This window comes from Bison bison, unplaced genomic scaffold (genome assembly GCF_000754665.1).
Source record: "Bison bison bison isolate TAMUID 2011002044 unplaced genomic scaffold, Bison_UMD1.0 scf7180017864499, whole genome shotgun sequence".
Taxonomy (NCBI): domain Eukaryota; kingdom Metazoa; phylum Chordata; class Mammalia; order Artiodactyla; family Bovidae; genus Bison; species Bison bison.
The window spans coordinates 5,357,885-5,381,390 of record NW_011495058.1 but is presented as its reverse complement, the minus strand read 5'-3'; the positions used below and the strand labels follow the sequence as shown (position 1 = coordinate 5,381,390).

Sequence of the window (23,506 nt, the reverse complement as noted above, 5' to 3'; positions counted from 1 at the left end):
AATCTTTAGTTCAGATTTATTTTGCTCTGCAAGGACATAGCAAGCTCTCACTCTTCCTCTGCTTCTTGACCTACTCGGGTCTTTCCAGCATGCTGTGGCGAAGGTTTGCATCCCAAAATAAGTTCTACCATGTGTCTCCCCCACAAGGCTCAGACTGAGCTTGTTTCACTTGCTTTCTCAAGTTAACCAGAAGAGTAACTGGCTGAGAAGTGATTTAAAACAGTGGTTTGTGTTACTGCAAAGCTGTATTTTCAAAGCCCCTAAGTGAGCCTAGAGTGCCCAGTGCTCAAATGTGGATGTCTCAGCCCCAGTGGAGAACATCTGAGGCCTTCGATGACCCAGCATTTTTTACCACTTGTGTCAGTTAGGGATGCCTCTGGCTCTGAACTAGAGAAAGCCTGGCCAGCTGTGATATTTCTCACAAACAGGAAGTCCAGAGGGAGGTGTGCAGGCAGTGCAACCACTGAGCACAGCCCCCAGGGACCCGAGCTTTCTGGGTATTCCTACTATACCTCAGCAGATGGCTCTCCTCTTCCTGTCTGAGAACTTCAAACCCAAGTTCCAGGTAGGAACAAAGCAAAAAAAAAAAAAGAAAGAAAGAAACTTTCTTCTTGAAAGGCTCTCAATTTTTATCCTGTAGGAGAAGCCCTTTTCAGCAAAAGCCCTATTAACTGTCACAGGACCTCACCTGTTTGGGAAGATCTGGTATTTCACTTCCCCGACTCCAACAGGGAGGGCAGGGGAAGAGGTGGTGAACATGGGTGCTGAATAAATGGGTTTATAGTGTCCACAATGTGCTTCAGTTGTACTTCCAGCACCTTTCACCTCCGACACTATACTGAAGTCACTCTCAGTGGCTGCTTTCACGTGGCTGTATAAATTGTTTCTTTGCTTACATCTGCCTAAAATGGACATCCTCAACTAATGCTACCAGTGACTCCTGCTTATCCACAGATTCTCAGCTAAAATACCACCTCCTGCCTGGTACCCTCTCCTAGGCCTCAGAAGGAAAGTGCTCCATCCTCTGCTCCTTTGTCCAGACTTCTACCAGAGTATCTTTTATTTGCACAGCTGTCTTCCTCATGAGACTTTGAGCTCCTCAAGGAAAGAAATCCTGTCCAATTTATCTTGATACCTCCAGTTCCCAGAGCCTAATCCTGGTAGTTTCTATAGGGCTTACTATGCCAAGCCATGTTCTAAATATGTTATATAATTAACTCATTTCATCCTCATAACAATCCTGTAAGATATGTACTATTGTTATCCCCATTGAAAGATGAAGAAACCAAGACACAGAGAAGTTAAGTGATTTTCCTAAGATCATACAGCTGGTAAATGACAGAACCAGAATTTGAACCAGTTCAGAGCCTGATATTGATCAGTTTTGTGCATGGGTGGTTGTGAATAAATTCTGGAGAAAGTATCTATAGCTTGTATCAGATACTCAGAATGACCATTATATCCTCTTACTTTAGGTGAAAAAAATCAGTTGACATCTACAGCATTGAGTGATAAGGCCCACGTCAATTATCAAAAGCTTAAGTTGTTCTTTCCAGCTAATTGTATGAATGCCTACTTCTGGAGAATAAGTTTAAAGGATAAATGAATTTTTTAATATGGGGAAAGCAAGGTGAAGTTCTCATGGTTGATTATTGATTCATTTAAGAAATATTTATTGTGCATTTACTCTGTAATAGAAGTTGAAGTGGCAGGAAGGACACAAAAACGATTGATAGATAAGACCCCACAGGCACATGGAAGGAAACAATACAGTGAAATAAATGTCCTAATCAAGGTGTGGACAGGATGCTGCAAAGCACTGAGGGAAGACCTCATAGAGGGTGCACTCTTGGACTTGGGTCTTGACAAGTGGTAGAACATTTTGGGGGAGAGGGAGGGCATTCCAGGTGCATATGCAAAGGTACCAAGGCATCCACAGACACTTTGGGGGCAGTTCAGAAACGTCTCATGGGTGTAGCTTGTGGTGTGCACGGACGTGAGATGGCAACTGAGCTGGGTTTACTGTAATCACACACATTGCGTGGTTTCCTGACCTCCTTACAAGTGAAAGGTAATGTTGGCTTCTGGGTCTCACATTGCAACCCATGGTGAATGAAATGAAGATTCCTTGCTCCTGCTGGATTTATGCAAGCCAGTAAGTGCTATGCAAGAAGGTAAATGAGGACCAAGTGTCCTACTTTCTGTATTTGCTAATTAACATTCCAGCGATGTTCAGTGAGAAATAATTGATGTTGCTCGCAGTTAAGAGCAAGAATACCCTTTAACATGTAGTTTAAATGCTAAATTTATTTCTATGATTAATGTTTCATTAAAGTCTTATGTGATTTTTTCAAATTTATGCAAGTTCAAACTTGAAACATATTTTTGCTGATTAAAACAGGATAGCTAAATCTTAGAAAAATTAAAGTTACAATTAGAATTTTTAAATGAGGAAAAATGGAGAGAAATAGATATTAAATGTAATGCAGACTAAAAAAATTAAAAAGAAGACTTCCAAGTTGATTGATTTATCTCTTTTTTTTTTTTATTATTACTGTAATTAGAAACTTCTTTTCACCCTGGGAACACTCTTCTTGATTTTAGGTCTGTTTACTTTCCAGGATGGATATAATGAGCATTTATAAGATTATAACTTCACAGAGAAGTTAAACAGAAACAGCAGCAACTAATGAGTTTGGGGTTATCTGTTCAGCATGCTTATATACAGAGTATACTTCTGCCTCTAAATAAAACAGGGAATTCCTGAAAGTGGAGTCTCAGAAATATCAAGCAGGTTGAGCAGATATTAAAATTGGGCCTGGGCCCTGGTGTATATTCATCTCTACCCAGTCTCTCTGCTTCTCTCAGAGCTGGGTTAATTAATCCCCTTACTACTCCAGTCTGGTCACAAGCTCAGAGGATTAGAAGCCAAGTAACCTTAAGGCTTCCCTGGTGGATCAGATGGTAAAGTGTCTGCCTACCATGTGGGAGACCCGGGTTTGATCCCTGGGTCGGGAAGATCCTCTGGAGAAGGCAATGGCAACCCACTCCAGTACTCTTGCCTGGAAAATCCCATTGATGGAAGATCATGGTAGGCCGTAGTCCATGGGGTCACAAAGAGTCAGACATGACTGAGCTACTTCACTTTCACTTTCTTTCTTTTCAACCTGAAGGAAACACCATCTCATAATATGATGTGTCTGATGGAGTAGAGCTGCCTTAGACTGCTGTGCTCCAGGAAGGCCTCTCTGAGTTGCTGTCATGTGAATTGAGAAGCCAGACATATGAAGAACTCGTTGGATGTGCATCTCAGACAGAGGAAGCAGCCAGTGTGAAGTCTTGGGTGTAACAAGCTTGCATGTCTAAACAGCAGGAAGGTCACTGTGGCAGGAAGATGTCAAGTATGGAAGGGATAGGGTCAGGTATAAGATAAAGTGTGAGAGAGAGGCAGGGAAGTGATTGGGATTTGATTGTAAATGTGGTAAGAGGCCATTGGAGGAGGGAAGCATCTGATTAAAACTTTATAAAAATTATCCTGCTTTTATATGCAGAATGGATTATAAAGAGGCTGAGATGAAAGCAGTTGATTTTGCTTCTGGCTCTCATGGAGCAGCATGTGACACATTAACACAACACAATGAGAAAAGCCAGTTAAAAGACAAAAATTAAAAAGTGGTGATGACCTATGAGAATGGTTAAAACAAGTAGAACTCATATGGTTAAGATCCTGGAGAGGAAGGAATTGCGAGTGAACCAACTTTCTTCTACTACTTTTTAAAAGAGCAGTAAGGTAGGCAAAAGGAGAAGGCAATGGCACCTCACTCCAGTACTCTTGCCTGGAAAATCCCATGGACAGAGGAGCCTGGTAGGCTGCAGTCCATGGGGTCGCGAAGAGTCAGACACGACTGAAGTGACTTAGTAGCAGCAGCAGCAAGGTAGGCAAAAAGCTCCTGAAGGTTTAAGAGGAGTTTGATGTCATCTCATGGTACTGAAAAGACAAAGTAGGAGTTCTGGATCCTCCAAGGAGGAGGTGACCTAGAAAACCCCAGATTCTCAGTTGGATTTCTGGCTGGCTAAGTATATGATCTGTGTGTGCTCAGTTGCTCAGTCATGTCTGACTCTTTGCAGCTCTATGGACTGGGACCCTCTGTCATGGAGATTCTCCAGGCAAGAATACTGGAGTGGGTTGCCATGCCTCCCTCCAAGGGATCTTCCCAAGCCAGGGATTGAACCCAGGTCTCCCTCACTGCAGATGGATTCTTTACCGACTGGGCCACTAGTGAAGCCCAAGAATACTGGAGAGGGTCGCCTATCCCTTCTCCAGGGGATCTTTCTGACCCAGGAACTGAACCGGGGTCTCCTGCATTGCACACGTATTTTTTTACCAGCTGAACTACCAGGGAAGCCCATAAGTATATGATCAGGGCCAACCTATGGTAGAAAACTTGAAGACAGCTCAAACAACTCAATCAGTCTCTGATTAAAAAAAAAAAATCTGACCCAGTAATGATAAAAACAGACACATTGAGGCTTATTGTTGGAGTTTTTTAAATGTAGATTTTAAATACTTTGTATATGTTTTCAAACTTAAAAAGCTAGACATAGACAATAAAAAGATAAATATAAAATGTCCACTACCTTGAAAATTAAGCAAAAAAACTCCTTAAAAATCTATGAGTCAAAGAAGAAATCACCAAAAAACCTATTTTAAAAAATATTTTGAACTTATTAAGTTATAATGAGCATATGACATATCTAAACTTGCAGGATGCAGCTAAATTAGAAAAGAGCTAAATATCAGTGTTCTGAGTTCACATATGAATAAGCTACAAAATTAAGAGCAAATCAAACAAAAAGAGAGCAGAGGGAAGTATACTAGTATAATGAACATAAATGCAAAAATCACTGAAGTAGAAGACAAATGCATAATATAGAAAATTAACAAAAATCAAAATGTAGTGTTCTTATATTTATTAAAAAATAAGTGTATATTATAGTGTTTATGCTAATAAATTTGAATGGAAAATTCCTAGAACAATATCTTACTAAACTTACATGACAATAAATAGAAATGCTGGATAGTCTATTAAGGAACTTAAGTATGTAATTTAAAAACCTTTCCACAAGGAAATTTCTAGGACCAGAATTGTCACTGTTGAAATCTCCCAGACATTTAATAAAATAACAATAATCTTGTACAAATTCTTCCAAAGAAAAGAAATGTGTTTTATGAGGCAAACTTGTTTTATACAACCAACAAAACTTTGATACCAAAATCTTACAAGGTCAATACAAGAAAGGCAAATTTCATTCCAAACTCTCTCATGAAAATCTGTGCAATTATCCTAAACAAAACATTGACTAATTGAATCCAGGAACATAAAAAGGCTAATACTTTACCAAATTGTGTTTATTCTAAGAATGCTAAAAGCTCAATTGATGTAGCTGTTTTTCTCTGGCACCAGTGTTGCCATCATTTGCTGAACTCCAGCTGAACAAGAAAGGGAGTAACTAGTTCTCTCTGTTATGATTTGTACTAGGCTTCCTACAAATCTAACAATGGTAAAACACCCAGGAAGCAATTAGACACAAAACTTGCTCACAGGAGTGTGCCACCATTACCAGAAGCTCACATAATTTGTTAGTTTATGAACTTCCCTCCAGTGTCTGGTATATATCTGCATAGGACTTCAAAAAGATCTGCAATTCCTGATCACTGCTGTTGATTTCTTGTTCAGAGTCATGAAGCTGTATGCTCTCTACCATGTGTAACAATTATGCCAAATGATATCTAGTTAGGAAAACTGCATATGGATAATGTGCTTAAAATCTCCCATAGTGGTAAGTATTTCATTATCTAACAAAACAACAAAAATCTTCCATCTACTGGTAATTGTGAATATCAGAATTTTTTTGTGAAGTATCTAACTGCAAATAGAAAAGCAGTGCATAGATGCACAGTTTGGCATTATAAGGGGTTTGGGTTTTTTTGTTTGTTTGTTTTTTGGTCTTTAATCCTCCTTTTATGATTATTTTTATCTTTATTATCTTTATTAGGAAATAACTTTATACATAAATACAATTTATTACAAACAAGTGAAAAAACTGCATTTATTTAAAACTTTACATTATGACAGTTTTGTGTATTGGTAGTCGCTCAATCATGTCCAACTCTTGAGACCCCATGGAGTGTAGCCCACCAGCCTCCTGTATCCATAGGATTCTCCAGGCAAAAATACTGGAGTGGGTAGCCATTCACTTCTCGAGGGAATCTTCCCAACCCAGAGATTGAACTCTGGTCTCCTGCATTGCAAGGCAGATTCTTTACCATCTGAGCCACCAAGGAAGCCCAGTTTGTTCTTTTTGCTGCAAGTACCATTCAGTTGTATGGCTATACATATTATTTATACACTTACCTGCTAATAGACATTCAGATTGTTTCCAGATATTGACTATTGTGAACAAAGCTGCTATGGATATGCAGGTACAAGTCTTCTTTCTCTCAAGAAATACCTAGAAATGGAATGGCTAGATCATTTTAGTGGGTGAAAACTGCCCAAAAGTTTTCAGTGTGGTTGCACCAGTTCATATTCCCACCAATAGTGTTTGAGAGTTCCAGTTATTCTGTGTCCTCATAAACACTTGGTATTCTTTCTTAATTTTAGTTATTCTCAGTTCAGTTCAGTTCAGTTGCTCAGTCGTGTCTGACTCTTTGCGACCCCATGAATTTGCAGCACGCCAGGCCTCCCTGTCCATCACCAACTCCCGAAGTTCACTCAGACTCACATCCATCGAGTCAGTGATGCCTTCCAGCCATCTCATCCTCTGTCGTCCCCTTCTCCTCCTGCCCCCAATCCCTCCCAGCATCAGAGTCTTTTCCAATGAGTCAACTCTTCGCATGAGGTGGCCAAAGTACTGGAGTTTCAGCTTTAGCATCATTCCTTCCAAAGAAATCCCAGGGCTGATCTCCTTCAGAATGGACTGATTGGATCTCCTTGCAGTCCAAGGGACTCTCAAGAGTCTTCTCCAACACCACAGTTCAAAAGCATCAATTCTTCAGCGCTCAGCTTTCTTCACAGTCCAACTCTCACATCCATACATGACCACTGGAAAAACCATAGCCTTGACTAGACGGTCCTTTGTTGATAAATGGTAACTTAATGTGGTTTTACTTTGCATTTGTGTGATGATTAATGGTATTGAGCATCTTTTCATCTGCTTATTGGCCATTTGTACATTTTCTTTTGAGAGATATTTGGAGATATCTAAGGGTTTGAGAGTTCTTTATATACTCTGATTCAAGTTCCTTGTCACATATCTATTTTACAAATATTTTCTCCCAGTCTGTGGCTTGCATTTTTATTAGTACTATATTTTAAAGATGAAATGTTTTATATTTTTATGATGCCTAGTTTATCAGGTAATTTTTTCTTGATTCATGCTTTCTGCATTCTATCTAAATCTGCCCAAGTTAACAAAGATAACTATTAAGTTTTCTTCTAGGAGTTCTATAGTTTTCATTCAGTTCAGTCTCTCAGTCATGTCCAACTCTTCATAACCCCATGGACTGCAGCACAGCAGGCTTCCCTGTCCAACACCAACTCCCAGAGCTTGCTCAAATTCATGTCCATTGAGTCAGGGATGCCATCCAACCATCTCATCATCTGTCATCCCCTTTTCCTCCTGCCTTCAATCTTTCCCAGCATCTGGGTCTTTTCCAGAGTCAGTTCTTCACATCAGGTGGCCAGAGCATTGGAGCTTCAGCCTAAGCATCAGTCCCTCCAATGAATATTCAGGACTGATTTCCTTTAGGGTTGACTGGTTGGATCTCCTTGCAGTCCAAGGGACTCTCAAGAGTCTTCTCCAACACCACAGTTTAAAAGCATTGATTCTTTGGTGCTCAGTTTCTCTATGGTCCAACTCTCACATCCATACATGACTACTGGAAAAACCATAGCTTTGACTATATGGACTTTGGTCAGTAAAGTAATGTCTCTGCTTTTAATATGCTGTCTAGGTTTCTCCTAGCTTTTCTTCCAAGGAGCAAGTGTCCTTTCATTTCATGGCTGCAGTCACCATCTGCAGTGATTTTGGAGCCCAAGAAAATAGTCTATCACTGTTTGTATTGATTCCCCATCTATTTGCCATGAAGTGATAGGACTGGATGCCATGATCTTAGTTTTTTGAATGTTGAGTTTTAAGCCAGCTTTTTCACTCTCCTCTTTCACTATCATCAAGAGGTTCTTCATTTTCTCTTTGTTTTCTGCCAAAAGTGTGGTGTCATCTGCATATCCTAGGTTATAGATATTTCTCCCTGAAATCTTGATTCTAGCTTATGTTTCATCAGCCCAGCATTTTGCATGATGCACTCTGCATATAAGTTAAAAACAGCCTAAATGTACTCCTTTCCCAATTTTGAACCAGGCCACTGTTCCATGTCCCATTCTAACTGTTGCTTCATGACCTGCATACAGATTTCTCAGGAGGCAGATAAGGTGGTCTGGTATTCCCATCTCTTTAAGAATGTTCCACAGTTTGTTGTGTTCCACACAGTCAAAAGCTTTGGTGTAGTCAATAAAGCAGAAATAGATGTTTTTCTGGAATTCTCTTGCTTTTTCTGTGATCCAATGGATGTTGGCTTTTTTTATCTCTGGTTCCTCTGCCTTTTCTAACTCCAGCTTGAACATCTGGAAGTTCTCAGTTCACGTACTGTTGAAGCCTAGCTTGGAGAATTTTGAGCATTTCTTTGCTAGCGTGTGAGATGAGTGCAATTGTGCAGTAATTTGAACATCCTTTGGCATTTCCTTTCTTTGGGATTGGAATGAAAACTGACCTTTTCCATTCTGTGGCCACTGCTGAGTTTTCCAAATGTGCTGGCATATTGAGTGTAGCACTTTCACAGCATCATCTTTCAGGATTTGAAATAGCTCAACTGGAATTCCATCACCTCCACTAGCTTTGTTCGTAGTGATGCTTCCTACAACCCACTTGACTTTTCACTCTAGGATATCTGGCTCTAGGTGAGTGATCACACCATCGTGGTTATCTAGGTCATTAAGATCTCTTTACTGGGATCACTCATTTATGGTGTTTGTGTCAGGAAACCAAAGTAATAAAAGATGATTACTTTATTGAAAAAAAAAGATAGTTTTTGTATAGTTGTTCTATGTATTCTTGCCACCTTTTCTTAATATCTTCACTTCTGCTAGGTCCATACAATTTCTGTCCTTTATTGTGTCCATCTTTGCATGATATGTTCCCTTGGTATCTCTAATTTTCTTGAAGATATCTCTAGTCTTTCCCATTCTATTGATTTCTTCTATTTCTTTGCACTGATCACTGAGGAAGGCTTTCTTATCTCTCCTTGTATTCTTTGGAACTCTGCATTCAGATGGGTATATCTTTCCTTTTCTCCTTTGCCTCTCACTTCTCTTCTTTTCTCAGCTATTTGTAAGGCCTCCTCAGACAACCATTTTGCCTTTTTGCATTTCTTTTTCATGGGGATGGTTTTGGTCACTGCCTCCTATACAGTGTTATGAACATCTGTCCATAGTTCTTCAGGCACTCTGTCTATCAGATCTAATCCCTTGAATCTATCTGTCACCACTACTTTATAATCGTAATGGATTTGATTTAGTTCATAACTGAATGATCTAGTGGTTTTCCCTACTTTCTTCAATTTAAGTCTGAATTTGGCAATAAGGAGATCATGATATAAGCCACAGTCAGCTCCCAGTCTTGTTTTTGCTAACTGTGTAAAGATTCTCCATCTTTGGCTGCAAAGAATATAATCAATCTGATTTCCGTATTGATCATCTGGTGATGTCCATGTGTAGAGTCTTCTCTTGTGTTGTTGGAACAGGGTGCTTGCTATGACCAGTGTGTTCTCTTGGCAAAACTCTATTAGCCTTTGCCCTGCTTCATTTTGTACTCCATGGTCAAACCTGCCTGTTATTCCAGGTATCTCTTGACTTCCTACTTTTGTATTCCAGTCTCCTATGATGAAAAGGACATCTTTTTTGGGTGTTAGTTCTAGCAGGTCTTGTAGGTCATCATGGAACCGTTCAACATCAGCTTCTTTGTCATTATTGGTTGGGGCATAGACTTGGATTACTGTGATTTTGAATGGTTTGCCTTGGAAACAAATAGAGATCATTCTGTCGTTTTTGAGACTGCATCCAACTACTGCATTTCAGACTCTTTAGTTGACTCTAAGGGCTATACCATTTCTTCCAAGGAATTCTTGCCCACAGTAGTAGATATAATGGTCATCTGAGTTAAATTTGTCCATTCTGGTCCATTTTAATTCACTGATTCCTAAAATATCAATGTTCACTCATCATCTCCTGTTTGACCACTTCCAGTTTGTCTTGATTCATGGACCTAACATTCCAGGTTCCTCTGAAATATTGTTCTTTACAACACTGGACTTTACTTCCATCACCAGTCACATCCACAGCTGGGCGTTGTTTCTGCTTTTGCTCAGCCTCTTCTTTCTTTCTGAAACTATTTCTTCAATCTTCTCCAGCAGAATATTGGGCACCTACCAACCTGGGGAGTTCATCTTTCAGTGTCCTATCTTTTTGCCTTTTAATACTGTTCCTGGGGTTCTCGAGGCAAGAATACTGAAGTGGTTTGCCATTCCCTTCTCCAGTGGGCACGTTTTGTCAGAACTCTCCACCATTACCTGTCCATCTTGGGTGGCCCTACACAGCATGGCTCATAGTTTCATTCGGTTAGACAAGGCTGTGATCAAAGTGATCAGTTTGGTTAGTTTTCAGTTTTACAGTTTTAGCTTTTTAAAATATGCTTCTAGGATCCATTTCCAGTTTATTTTTGTATATGGTGTGAAGTAAAGATTGATCTTCATTTCTTCCATATGGATGTTGAGTAGTTCTACTACCTTTTGCTGAAAAGAGTTTCCTGCTTCCTGTACTGTATTGGTACCCATATCACATTTCAGTTGAACAAATAGTTGTGGGTCTGTTTCTGGGCTCTCTATTTCATACCATTGAGGAATCTGTCTTTCTTTCATCTTTGTGACTCTGTCTTGATTACTGTACCTTTCTGGTAAATCTTGAAACCACTAGAAAAAGTCTCTCAACTTTGTTCTTTATTTTATATATATATATATAAAATTTTATATTTATATAATTTTATATTATAAATTAATTTATAATTTAATTATAATTTAAATTATAAATTTTATATTACATATAATTTTATTTATTTTTGGCTCTTCTGGGTATTTGTTGCTGTGTAGGCTCTTTCTCTAGTTGCAGCGAGCAGGGCTTACTCTCTAGCTGTAGTGTGAGGGCTTCTCATTGTGGTGGCTTCTCTTGTTGCAGAGCACAGGCTCTAGGGCTTGTGGGCTTTAGTAGTTGTGGCACATGGGCTCTAGAACACAGGCTCAATGGTTGTGATGCACAGGCTTGATTGCTTTGTGGCAAGAGGGATATTCCAGGGCCAGGGATTGAAACTGTGTATACTGCATTGGCAGGTGTTTTCTTTATCACTGAGCCACCAGCGAAGCCCTTGTTCTTCATTTTAAAAATTGTTTCAGCAACTTCCAGTTGCTGGTTCCACATGTAAGAAGCTTAGAAGTTGACCGTCCATCCTAACAAGTGAAAATCTGAACAGACTGAAAAGTCAACCTAGATTTGAAAGAGAGGGGAGGACACAGAGTGAACTGTGGTACCCAAGATCAGAGAGACAGAATGCCAAATACAAGGAGTCATGACTTACCAGAGCAGAGACTCTTGGCAGAAACCTACCACATGAACCAATGATGAATTGTTGAAGGTCCAATATGCACAATTCGGACAGTTTAAAAACTCCAAAAGAATCCAGCTGTAGGGTGGACCCCACAGCATTGTAATATTTATCTCCAGGAGCTCGACCAGGTTCTCACAGTAAATATCAGAGAAAAAATTCCCCTCATGCTTCCAGCAAGGGGAGGGGACAAGGAAGCATTTTCAAAGTACATCAGAGCCCTCTGCTCTTAGCAAGGCCTGTACTCAGAAAATTATTTAACCAGAGCCTAACCTGCTGGAGTATTATCAGATCCTAACTGACATGGGAGAAGAGAAATAGTCATCTTCAGCCCACTCTAGCCATCCTGTCCCACCTAATGGGGGAAAATATAGAGAAACACTTAAGAAGTTCACATTTCAGAGGTGACAATTTTGCAGGGTACAAAATTTTAGATTATGTGTGTTTTTTTTTTCCTCTCAGCCACTTTTCACATTTCATTCCATTCTCTCTTTGTTTGCTTTGTTTGTGAAAGTGAAGTCATTCAGTCATGTCCAACTCTTTGGAACCCCATGGACTGTAAGCTACCAGGCTCCTCTGTCCATGGGATTTTCCAAGCAAGAGTATTGGAGTGGGTTGCCATTTCCTTCTCCAGAAGTGTCAACCTTCTGTTTGTGAGGAGAAGACAAATATGATTCTAATCTTTGTCCCTCTGTAAGTAAGATGGTTTTTTCTTCTTGCTTCTTTCAGATCTTTTTGTATTTGATTTTCTGTAGTTTGAAAATAATATGTCTAGTGGTAACTTTCGGACATTTGTCTTGCTTGGTGTTCCCCAAACTTCCTAAATTTGTAGTTCATTGTCTGACATTAATTTGGGCAAATTTTCATCACTGTAGTTTTCTGTATTTCTTCTGTTCTTTTTTCTCCTTCTGGTATTCCCACTATATATATGTTATTCCTATTGTAGTTGCCCCACAATCCTTGGATGTTTTGTTCTGTTCCATTCAGCATTTGTTTTCCAAGTTTTTGATTTTGAGAATCAGAATTTTACTGATATATCTCTAGCTCAGTTTTTTTTTTTTTCTCAGCTGTGTCCAGTCCACAAATTAGCCCATCAAAAGTATTTTTCATTTTGGTAACAGTTTTTTTTTTAAAAATCTCGATCCTTTCTTTTTGGCTCTTTCTTAGGTTTCTCATCCCTCTGCTCACATTGCCCATTTGTTCCTGCATGTTGTCCATTAGAGCCCTTCCTATATTAATCACAGTTCTAAATTCTTGGTCTAGCACTTATGACATCCCTAAACTCCAAAACTTTGTCCACCTGATGCAAAGAGCTGACTCATTTGAAAAGACCCTGATGCTGGGAAAGATTGAGAGCAGGAGGAGAGGAGACAACAGAGGATAAGATGGTTGGATGGCATCACCGACTCAATGGACATGGGTTTGGGTGGACTCCGGGAGTTGGTGATGGACAGGGAGGCCTGGCGTGCTGTGGTTCATGGGGTTGCAAAGAGTCAGACACGACCAAGCAACTGAACTGAACTGAACCATGTCTGGTTCTGATACTTGGTGTGTATCTTCAATTTGTTTTTTGTTTTTTTTTTTTTTTGCTTTTTGATGTGGCTTATAGTTTTGTCTTAATAGCCAGATACAACATACTAAAGAAAAGAAACAGCAGTAAATAGAACTTTAGTAATATGGTGGTAAGGTGGGAGAGGATGTTTACAGTCCTATGAGTAGATCTCAGTTTTTTAGTGGGCCTAAGTATCTTTTTCAGCTTGATAGAGAATCTTTACAATTGTAAAGTTCTATAGTTGACAATATAATAGTTGATAATCTCAAAGGTTTCCCCCACTAAGGGCAGGAACAAGGCAACAATGTAACCTCTCACCTCTCTTTTTCAACATTGTACTGGAAATCCTTGCTAATGGAATAAAGCAAGAAAAAGAAATAAAAGGTATATAGATTGGGAAGGAAGACTTAAAACTTTTTCACAGATTATATGATTGTCTATGTAGAAAATCCAAAAGAATCAACAAAAAACTCCTAGAACTAATAACTGATTATAACATGATTGCAGGGTACAGAGCCAATATAGAAAGTCAGTTGCATTTATATATATGAACAAATGAAACTTGAAATTAGAAACACATGAAATGCTTAGATATAAACCTATCAAAATATGTACAAGATCTGTATAACCACAAAACTGAAGAATGAAATCAAAGAAGAACTAAATAAATTGAGATATATTCCATGTTCATGGATAGGAAGATATATTATAGAGCTGTCTGTTCTTCCCAACCTGATCTATAGATTCAATGCAATCCCAATCAAAATCCTAGCAAGTTATTTTTATGACTTGTATGACTTGCTGACAAACTAATTCTAGAGTTTATATGGAGAGGCTAAAGACCCATAATAGCCAACACAGTATTGAAGGAGCAGAGCAAAATTTTAGGACTGGTGCCACCCATCTTCAAACCTTACTGTAAAGCTACAGTTATCAATACAGTGTGGTATTGCCAATACATACATGCATGCATGCATACATACATACATATATACAAGTAAACCAATGGAACAGAATAGAGAGCCCAGAAATAGACCCCCATATGGTCAACTGGTCTTTGACAAAGGAGCAAAAGGCAATACAATGGAAAATAGAAAATCTCCTTAATAAATGGAGCCAAAACAACTTGACATTCAGATGCAAAAAAAAAAAAAAATGAATCTAGCTATAGACCTTACACTCTTCACAAAAATAAACTCAATATGGATCACAGACTTGAGTGTGAAATGAAAAGCTATTAAACTCCTGGCAAAGAAAATAGGAGGAAACCTAGATGACCTTGGAGAGAATGATGCCTTTTTAGATACAACATCAGAAACACAATTTGTGAAAGAAATAACTTACAAGCTGGACTTCATTAAAATGAAAACTTCTGCTCTGTGAAAGACAATATCAACAGAATTAGAGGAAAAGCCACAAACTGGGAGACAGCGTTTACATGAGAATTATAAACATCTGATAAAGGCACGTTATCCAAAATATACAAAGAACTGTTAAAATTCAACAATAAGAGACCAAATATCCAAATTTTAAAATGTGCCAAAGATCTTAACAGACTACCAAAAAACAGACAGATGGCAAATAATCATTTGAAAAGATGCTCCACGTCATATGTGATCAGGGAAATGCAAACAAAAACAATAATGAGATACCACTACACACCTGTTAGAATGCTCAAAATCTAGAACACTGACAACAGCAAATTCTGATGAGGATGTGGAGCAGTAGGGACTCATACATTGCTGGCAGTAGTGCAAAACTGCTACACCCACTTTGGAAGACAGTTTGGCAATTTCTTGAAAACTACACATACTTTTGTACCATATGATCCAACAGTCAAGCTCCTTGTTATTTACCCAAAGGATTTGAAAACTTATGTCCACACTAAAGCCTGCACATGAATATTGATAGAAGCTTTACTCTCATAATTGCCAAAATTTGGAAGCAACCAATATGTCCTTCAGCAGTTGAATGGATAAATGTTATAAAACAGTCGTCCATTGTCCATCCAGACATTCAGTTCAGTTCAATTCCGTCACTCAGTCGTGTCCGACTCTTTGCGACCCCATGAACCCCAGCATGCCAGGCCTCCCTGTCCATCACCAACTCCCAGAGTCCTCCCAAACCCATGTCCATTGAGTCGATGATGCCATCCAACAATCTCATCCTCTGTCGTCCCCTTCTCCTCCTGCCCTTAATCTTTCCCAGTATCAGGGTCTTTTCCAATGAGTCAGCTCTTCGCATTAGGTGGCCAAAGTATTGGAGTTTCAGCTTCAGCATCAGTCCTTCCCATGAACACCCAGGACTAATCTCCTTAAGGATGGACTGATTGGATCTCCTTGTAGTCCAAGGGACTCTCAAGAGTCTTCTCCAACACCACAGTTCAAAAGCATCAATTCTTCGGCACTCAGCTTTCTTTATAGTTCAACTCTCACATCCATGCATGACCACTGGAAAAACCTTAGCCTTGACTAGATGGACCTTTGCTGGCAAAGTAATGTCTCTGCTTTTTAATATGCTGTCTAGGTTGGTCATAACTTTTCTTCCAAGGAGTAAGTGTCTTTTAATTTCATTGCTGTAATCACCATCTTTTTTATGAGCTATCAAGTCATGAAAAGACATGGTGGAAACTTAAATGCATATTAAGTGAAGAAGCCAGTCTTAAAAGGCAGACTGTATAATTGGAACTATATGACATTCTAGACAGGACAAAACTATGGAGAGAGTGAAAAGATCAGTTGTTTCCAGGGCTTTATAGAGGAGAAAGATGAATAGGAAGAGCACAGAGGGCTTTGGGAAAGTGGGAATTCTCTATATGATATTATAATGATGGATGTAAGTCATCATACATTTGTGTAAACTATTAAAATATACAGCAGCTAGAATTAACCCTAAGATAAACTCTTGACTTTGAATAATTGTAATATAGATTGCATTTTATGATATGCTGTGTAATGCTGGATGATGCCTTGAATATTATAAATGCCATGTAGAAAACGTTGTGCATTTTGTTATGTTGCTTCAAAAAACATTGAATTCAGCTCACACTGTCATGCATTTGGTTAAGCTCATGCACACTGGTTAAGCTCACACTGTCATGCATTTGGTTAAGCTCATGCACACTGGTTAAGCTCACACTGTCATGCATTTGATAAGCGGTACCTCAGATCAAAGTTTGGTTCTTTAAGCTCTAAACACAAGCTGAGTTCATTTGTCCTCTGCATTTATGATTCTGGGATTGACCAGAAACTTGGGCCAGGTTTATAAACAAAATTTGTCTCTCTTCTTTCTAGAGTTCCTCTTTCATTCTCTGGTAATGCTGGTTGCCCCAGGCTCCTTTGCCTGGTTCTTCCAGCCAGAAAGATGGTAGAATTTTTATTGGAGTTTTAGCTGCTCAGTACCACTGTTGAGTGACTAAAGCTATTGATACATTCAGGTCAAAGACACCGAATAAGGAGAACTTATTCTATGCCAGTCTCTTGTTTCAGTGAACAAGTATCCATAATTCAACTATTAACAAACAGTTATTTCACATTTTTCTAGGTCTTGTCAGTATTTGGATTATTTTTATATAAGTAACTGTAGTTTTCTGTATTGTTCTTTGTAAATGTTTTATTAAAGTATAAGCTTAAAGTCCGTATGAGCCACCACATTGACAACATAAGGAAAAATATGTTTATTATAGTAGATCCAGAAAAAGTCATTAATGAAATTTGATATTCATTACTGATTTTCAATAACTCTTAGAAAACTAGAGAATAGAAGGGAACTTCTTCAGTATGATTTTTAAAAGGAAGAATAATAATAAACTCTACAGCATACATCATACTTGATAAAATATTGAAATACATTTCCTTGAAATTGAGAACATGACAAGGATGAACGCTTTAGCCTCTCCTATTTAAAATTGTACTAGCAATCCCAGCCAATACAATAAGGAAAAATACCATCAGAATTGGAAAGAAAGACTGCATTTATTCTCAAATAACGTTGTATAAGTAAACAGTGTACAAGACTCAACAAACTATTCAAATTAATACATGAATTTAGTGAAGTCACTAAATAAATAAAAGTCAATGTAAGGTATATTTCTATAGGCAAATAGAAATTTTAAACAACTTAAAGATACCATTTAGAATTGCATCAAAAAGCATTAAATACCTTGGACTAAATCTAACAAAAATGTGGATGATCTCTATATTGAACACTACAGCATTTCTAAGAGAAGTTAAATGCAGACTAAATAAAAGGAGAGATATTATATGTTCAAGGCTTAGAAAACTAAAGTGTTAAGGTGTTAGTTTTTCCTCAGATCTGTAAATTCGATGACACATCAATCAAAATTGTAAGAGGTATTTTTAATGTTAACTGGCAAGCTAATTCTAAAAATCTATATAGAAAAGAAAGAGACCAAGAAGAGGCAAGAGAATCTGATAGAAGAAGAAAAGCAGAAGGACTTCTATTACAAGATATCATGATAAATATAAACCCATAGGAATTAAGATGGTATGGCATTCAGGACTTTTGTGAAGGTGGTCCATGGAAGATTCCATGCTTCCACTGCAGGGGGCATGGGTTCAATTTCTGGTTGGGGAACTAAGATCCCACAGGCCTCATTGTGCCTCCAAAAAAAAAAGACAGTATGACATTGGCACCAACAGACAAGTAGCTAACAGAATAGATTACAACCCAGAAGTAGATGCACATGCATATCATTATTGTTTTATGACAGTGGTAATATTAATACAGTAAGAAAAGATGGCCTATTCAAAACTTGGTGTTGGGTCAGTTTGCTGACCATGTAAAGAACAAATGAACCTTAAATGCAGTCTCACAAGATACACAAAAGTTCATTCCAAAGAGATTATAAGTCTAGATATGAAATGATAGCAATAAAGCTTCCAATTCATAACAAAATATGTGAGAATACTTCATGACCTTGTGGAAGCCAAAAAATTCTTAAGTTGAACACAGAAAGCATTAACCATAAAATAAAAGATTGATCAGTTGGATGATACTAAAATTCAGAATGTTCATCAAAACTCTATATTGAAAGCAAACCTCAAAAAATATTGAGCTATATCTCAATAGCAAAGAATTGGTATCTAAAATTCACAGACTGTCCCTACAAATCCAGAAGAAAAGGACCAAAATTAACAGAAATATGGACCAAAGACTTGGACAGGCACTTCACAAAGGAGAATGTCCAAATGCCAATAAATACATTAAAAGAGTGCTCAACTTAAATAGTTATCCAGGACTGAAAATTAAAAGTACTGTGTGATACCACTGCAAATCCACCAGAATGGCTAAAATGAAGAAGATCAATATCTGATGCTTGTGAGATGTTAAATAAGACTTTCACAGTACTGACATATGTAAGGGGTGTTGGGGTGTGGGTGGAGAAAGGGGATCAGTTAGGGAGCAATTGAAGAAGCTAAGTGGGAGACGATGAATCTTGGACCAGAATAGTGGTGGTGAACATGGAGAAGTATAGCTGTAACTATAATTAGTTGTTGTGACTCACTTTTGTCTACTGGGTCCCTTCAATACCCCCAGCTACAGTGCACCTAAAGGAGGACTCTGTCATGTGAGAGGAACATCAAACAGTACAGGGAGAGCAGGGTAGCTTCTAGTGCTGGGGTTGACTGTGAGTCAGAAACAACAACAAAGACATTCCCTACAGTAACCAAACCACAAGCCACTGCCCTGACAACTTGAGTCATATATGAGCATATACTCACAAGGGTCAGGCTTAAGAGTATTCTTTTATATACCAAGTAATAATAGATTATTTACTAGTTATCATGTTCAGTCAACCCCATATCATCAGGAGTAAGAATGAGACCTACTGGGTGGGGAAATTACAAAAACCTGATTGAGTAGAGCAGGCAGACCAGCTTAGGTTAAAAACATCCCCTCTAGAGATAAATACAGGTGCCTGGCTGAAGCCCTTGAGCCCCACAAAGTAAGCACAATAGCTTAGTGATTACTGTAATAAGCCAGCCCTAATGAATTGTAACCAAACTAATTGATTTAAAATAGATTAACTTTAGTCCTGATGGATTAAAAATTAAGTAATTTAATCAGATATTAAATTGCACTTGACCTGGACAAGGTAAGCAAGATTATAAACCAAAAATTCACTTTTATGGAAGAAAAGCATTCTTCAAAATGAAAAGCTGGCACCAGTGGCTAGAATGCAAGAAGCCCTAACTAGCAGCCCTGCCCAGGACAATAGTTTTAAAAGATGACTCTTGAAGTTCCTTGATATAGACAACCACCATATAAACACCAAATCAGTCCTTTCTTTAGCTAAACTCTAATAAAAGGGACTCATGAATGGAACACCAACTTAAAAACTCCAGTGGTACTGCCTCTAGTTCCCAGGTGATGCCCAAGGCTCATCCACTAAACCTAGGACTCAAACAATTTGATGTCCACTGGTTAAAGTATTCCTTGTATTTGTCTGTTAGCATCATTTTGCAGCCTCTGAAAAAAATAAGATTGAAGTGGAGGTTTTAAGAGGATCTGTAAAACCAAATGCCTCATAATTTCTCATGGAGAAATAGAGTGAACTGGATGAGGGGTTGGCTTAGGACACCCATCCATGGGACCAGTGGTGTGCTAGAGCCAGCACATGTGGACTCCCAGGAGCCACCATGCACATCTCTTCCTGACTGCACATAATGAAGTGAGGTCAGCCATGGTGTACGTATTAACACCAAGAAAAACGCAAACACTACAAATCAGAGCTGGAATCAGGTAGTCTGTTTCATAGATTGAAATTTATTAAGCTAAAGACCAACACCAGCAGCAACGTCATATTTTGGCTGATAGGAAAAATCAAAGGTAAGGCTAGAGTCAGGCAGAATCTATCAAAGTGGATTTCTGAGCATGCAGCCTTGAGAAAAATAGAAATCAACAACAGATGAGTCAAAGACGTGGGTTTAGGAACCAGGATCAGTTGGTTCCTAAAAGGAACAGGCAGGCAGGTGGAAGAAAAACCCATGGAATTTCAGAAATGGTATGCAGTCGTCCTTGGCCTATCTGTACAAACTGACCACATTTAAAAAATGAAAAAGAAATAGCCAATAGGGACTAAGTCATATTAATAGAAATGGCCAAATTCTTTGGACTCTCTTTCCTTACTGAGCAGAAAGTCCACTTCAGCAAGGCCCATTTCTGACTGATTCCTTTCTTCTGGGGCTCTACTAGGTCCCCATCTTTTTCTCCATAAGACTTGTATTGCAGGAAGTAATGCTGTGCCCAGCGAAAAATCTCAAGTTATAACAGGCTTTAATTTATTTTGCTTTCTCAGCCTTTTTTAAGTACTTTGGATAATTAGCCTAGAATAAAGTTAATAAAGGAATACAAACAAAAGTCAATATAAACAATAGCATCTTAAGTTAAAAATATCAAAGGAAAATCAATAGAGTTCTTGTCATTTTATCAATGACTTTAATTTGAAATCTTGTAATGACTGAATTACTGTGTTTAGGCTATTGATTTCACGTATTAAAAATTATTATTATAGTAATTCCATGATTAATTAGCTAATCTCACATTTTCTGAGATTTTATTTTTGTAAAAGCTTATGGTTAACATTTAGGCTGTATCCAACTTTGGCTAAAAGAATATTTTATTTAAGGGAGGCACTTAGTGGGTGCCTTAAACTTAGTATAGTTATAGTATAACTTAGTATATCTGTAAGAGAGACATACAGAAGAAATACAGTGCAAGTCCAGTGACTTACAGGGTAAGTGAAAGAGGTAATTATCCAGCCATACATAATGTGGAACAGTAGATGGTAGATCCATAATTATGGAGTTAACAGTAAGGTTTCAAACCCAGCTAAAATAACCAAGAAAATATTTGAGAAACAGATATTTTATATGCCTGCCAAACCACACACTATAGATAGATAGATGGGTAGTTATACAGTCTGCTTAGTTGAGTTGCCTCAATTCAGTGGTGTGATACCATAATCATTTGTTAATCTTCCAGCCTCTGCATTCAGCCATGCTCAACTATCTCTTAAAGATGTCTTGGGCATATGCTATAACTTTCTGATCACTTTTAGTTGTAGATAATCCAATCAAGTCTAGTTTCATGCTCAGTTTAAATCTCTTTTCCTCCTATTCACCATAGACCAGGATTGTGGTTTGAGGGTCTGGGACTGAAAGGAGACATACTCTGTTCTTTTCTCCCTTCCGCCCATTCCAACACCTTCAAGAGAAATGAAATCACTGTAGATGTCTGGGGATCCCCTCATCTTTTCCTACAGGGATAATGGCTCAATTGTTGGGAACTATGATTGGGAAAGGGGGAGATAGAGATTTTCTCAGTTTATGGGCTTCCAGATGGTAGAGGGAACAGTAGGGGTTCTGGCCTCAACTTTTAGCCCATCTCTATACATGAACCGTGAACTTCCTGATGTTCAAGCTGGTTTTAGAAAAGGCAGAGGAACCAGAGATCAAATTGCTAATATCCGCTAAGAGAGTTCCAGAAAAACATCTATTTCTGCTTTATTGACTATGCCAAAGCCTTTGACTGTGTGGATCACAATAAACTGTGGAAAATTCTGAAAGAGATGGGAATACCAGACCACCTGACCTGCCTCTTGAGAAATCTGTATACAGGTCAGGAAGCAACAATTAGAACTGGACATGGAACAACAGACTGGTTCCAAATAGGAAAAGGAGTACGTCAAGGCTGTATATTGTCACACTGCTTATTTAACTTATATGCAGAGTACATCATGAGAAACACTGGGCTGGAAGAAGCACAAGCTGGAGTCAAGATTGCCGGGAGAAATATCAATAACCTCAGATATGCAGATGACGCCACCCTTATGGCAGAAAGTGAAGAGGAACTCAAAAGCCTCTTGATGAAAGTGAAAGTGGAGAGTGAAAAAGTTGGCTTAAAGCTCAACATTCAGAAAACGAAGATCATGGCATCTGGTCCCATCACTTCATGGCAAATAGATGGGGAAACAGTGGAAACAGTATCAGACTATTTTGGGGGGCTCCGAAATCACTGCAGATGGTGACTGCAGCCATGAAATTAAAAGACGCTTACTCCTTGGAAGGAAAGTTATGACCAACCTAGATAGCATATTCAAAAGCAGAGACATTACTTTGCCAACAAAGGTCCATCTAGTCAAGGCTATGGTTTTTCCTGTGGTCATGAATGGATGTGAGAGTTGGACTGTGAAGAAGGCTGAGCACTGAAGAATTGATGCTTTTGAACTGTGGTGTTGGAGAAGACTCTTGAGAGTCCCTTGGACTGCAAGGAGATCCAATCAGTCCATTCTGAAGGAGATCAGCCCTGGGATTTCTTTGGAGGGAATGATGCTGAAGCTGAAACTCCAGTACTTTGGCCACCTCATGCGAAGAGTTGACTCATTGGAAAAGACTGTGATGCTGGGAGAGATTGGGGCAGGAGGAGAGGGGGACGACAGAGGATGAGATGGCTGGATGGCATCACTGTCTCTATGGACGTGAGTCTGAGTGAACTCCAGGAGTTGGTGATGGACAGGGAGGCCTGGCGTGCTGGGATTCATGGGGTCGCAAAGAGTCGGACATGACTGAGGGACTGAACTGGAACTGGATAGGTGTGAATCACTTAGTGACCTAACATTTTCTATGAGCACAGAAATGCCAAACCTGAGGTCACATAGCATCCTGTAAGTTCAATTCAGTTCAGTCGCTCAGTCATGTCCGACTCTTTGCGACCCCATGAATCGCAGCATGAAGGCCTCCCTGTCCATCACCAACTCCCAGAGTCCACCCAAACCCATGTCCATTGAGTCAGTGATGCCATCCAACAATCTCAAATTTTGTTTTCCCCTTCTCCTCCTGCCCTCAATCTTTCCCAGCATCAGGGTCTTTTCAACTGAGTCAGCTCTTCGCATCAGGTGGCCAAAGTATCAGAGTTTCAGCTTCAACATCAGTCCTACCAGTGAACAGCCATGACTGATCTCCTTTAGGATGGACTGGTTGGATCTCCTTGCAGTCCAAGGGACTCTCAACAGTCTTCTCCAACACCACAGTTCAAAAGCATCAATTCTTTGGCACTCAGCTTTCTTTATAGTACAACTCTCACATCCGTACATGACCACTGAAAAAACCATAGCCTTGACTAGATGGACCTTTGTTGACAAAGTACTGTCTTTGCTTT

At 38.9% G+C, this 23,506-nt stretch overlaps 1 protein-coding gene across 1 annotated transcript in view; it reads left to right on the top strand.

Moving 5' to 3' along the window:
• HECW1 (HECT, C2 and WW domain containing E3 ubiquitin protein ligase 1) overlaps positions 1 to 23,506 on the top strand; it is a 211,042-nt gene that overhangs the window by 44,638 nt on the left and 142,898 nt on the right. The window lies entirely within an intron of this gene.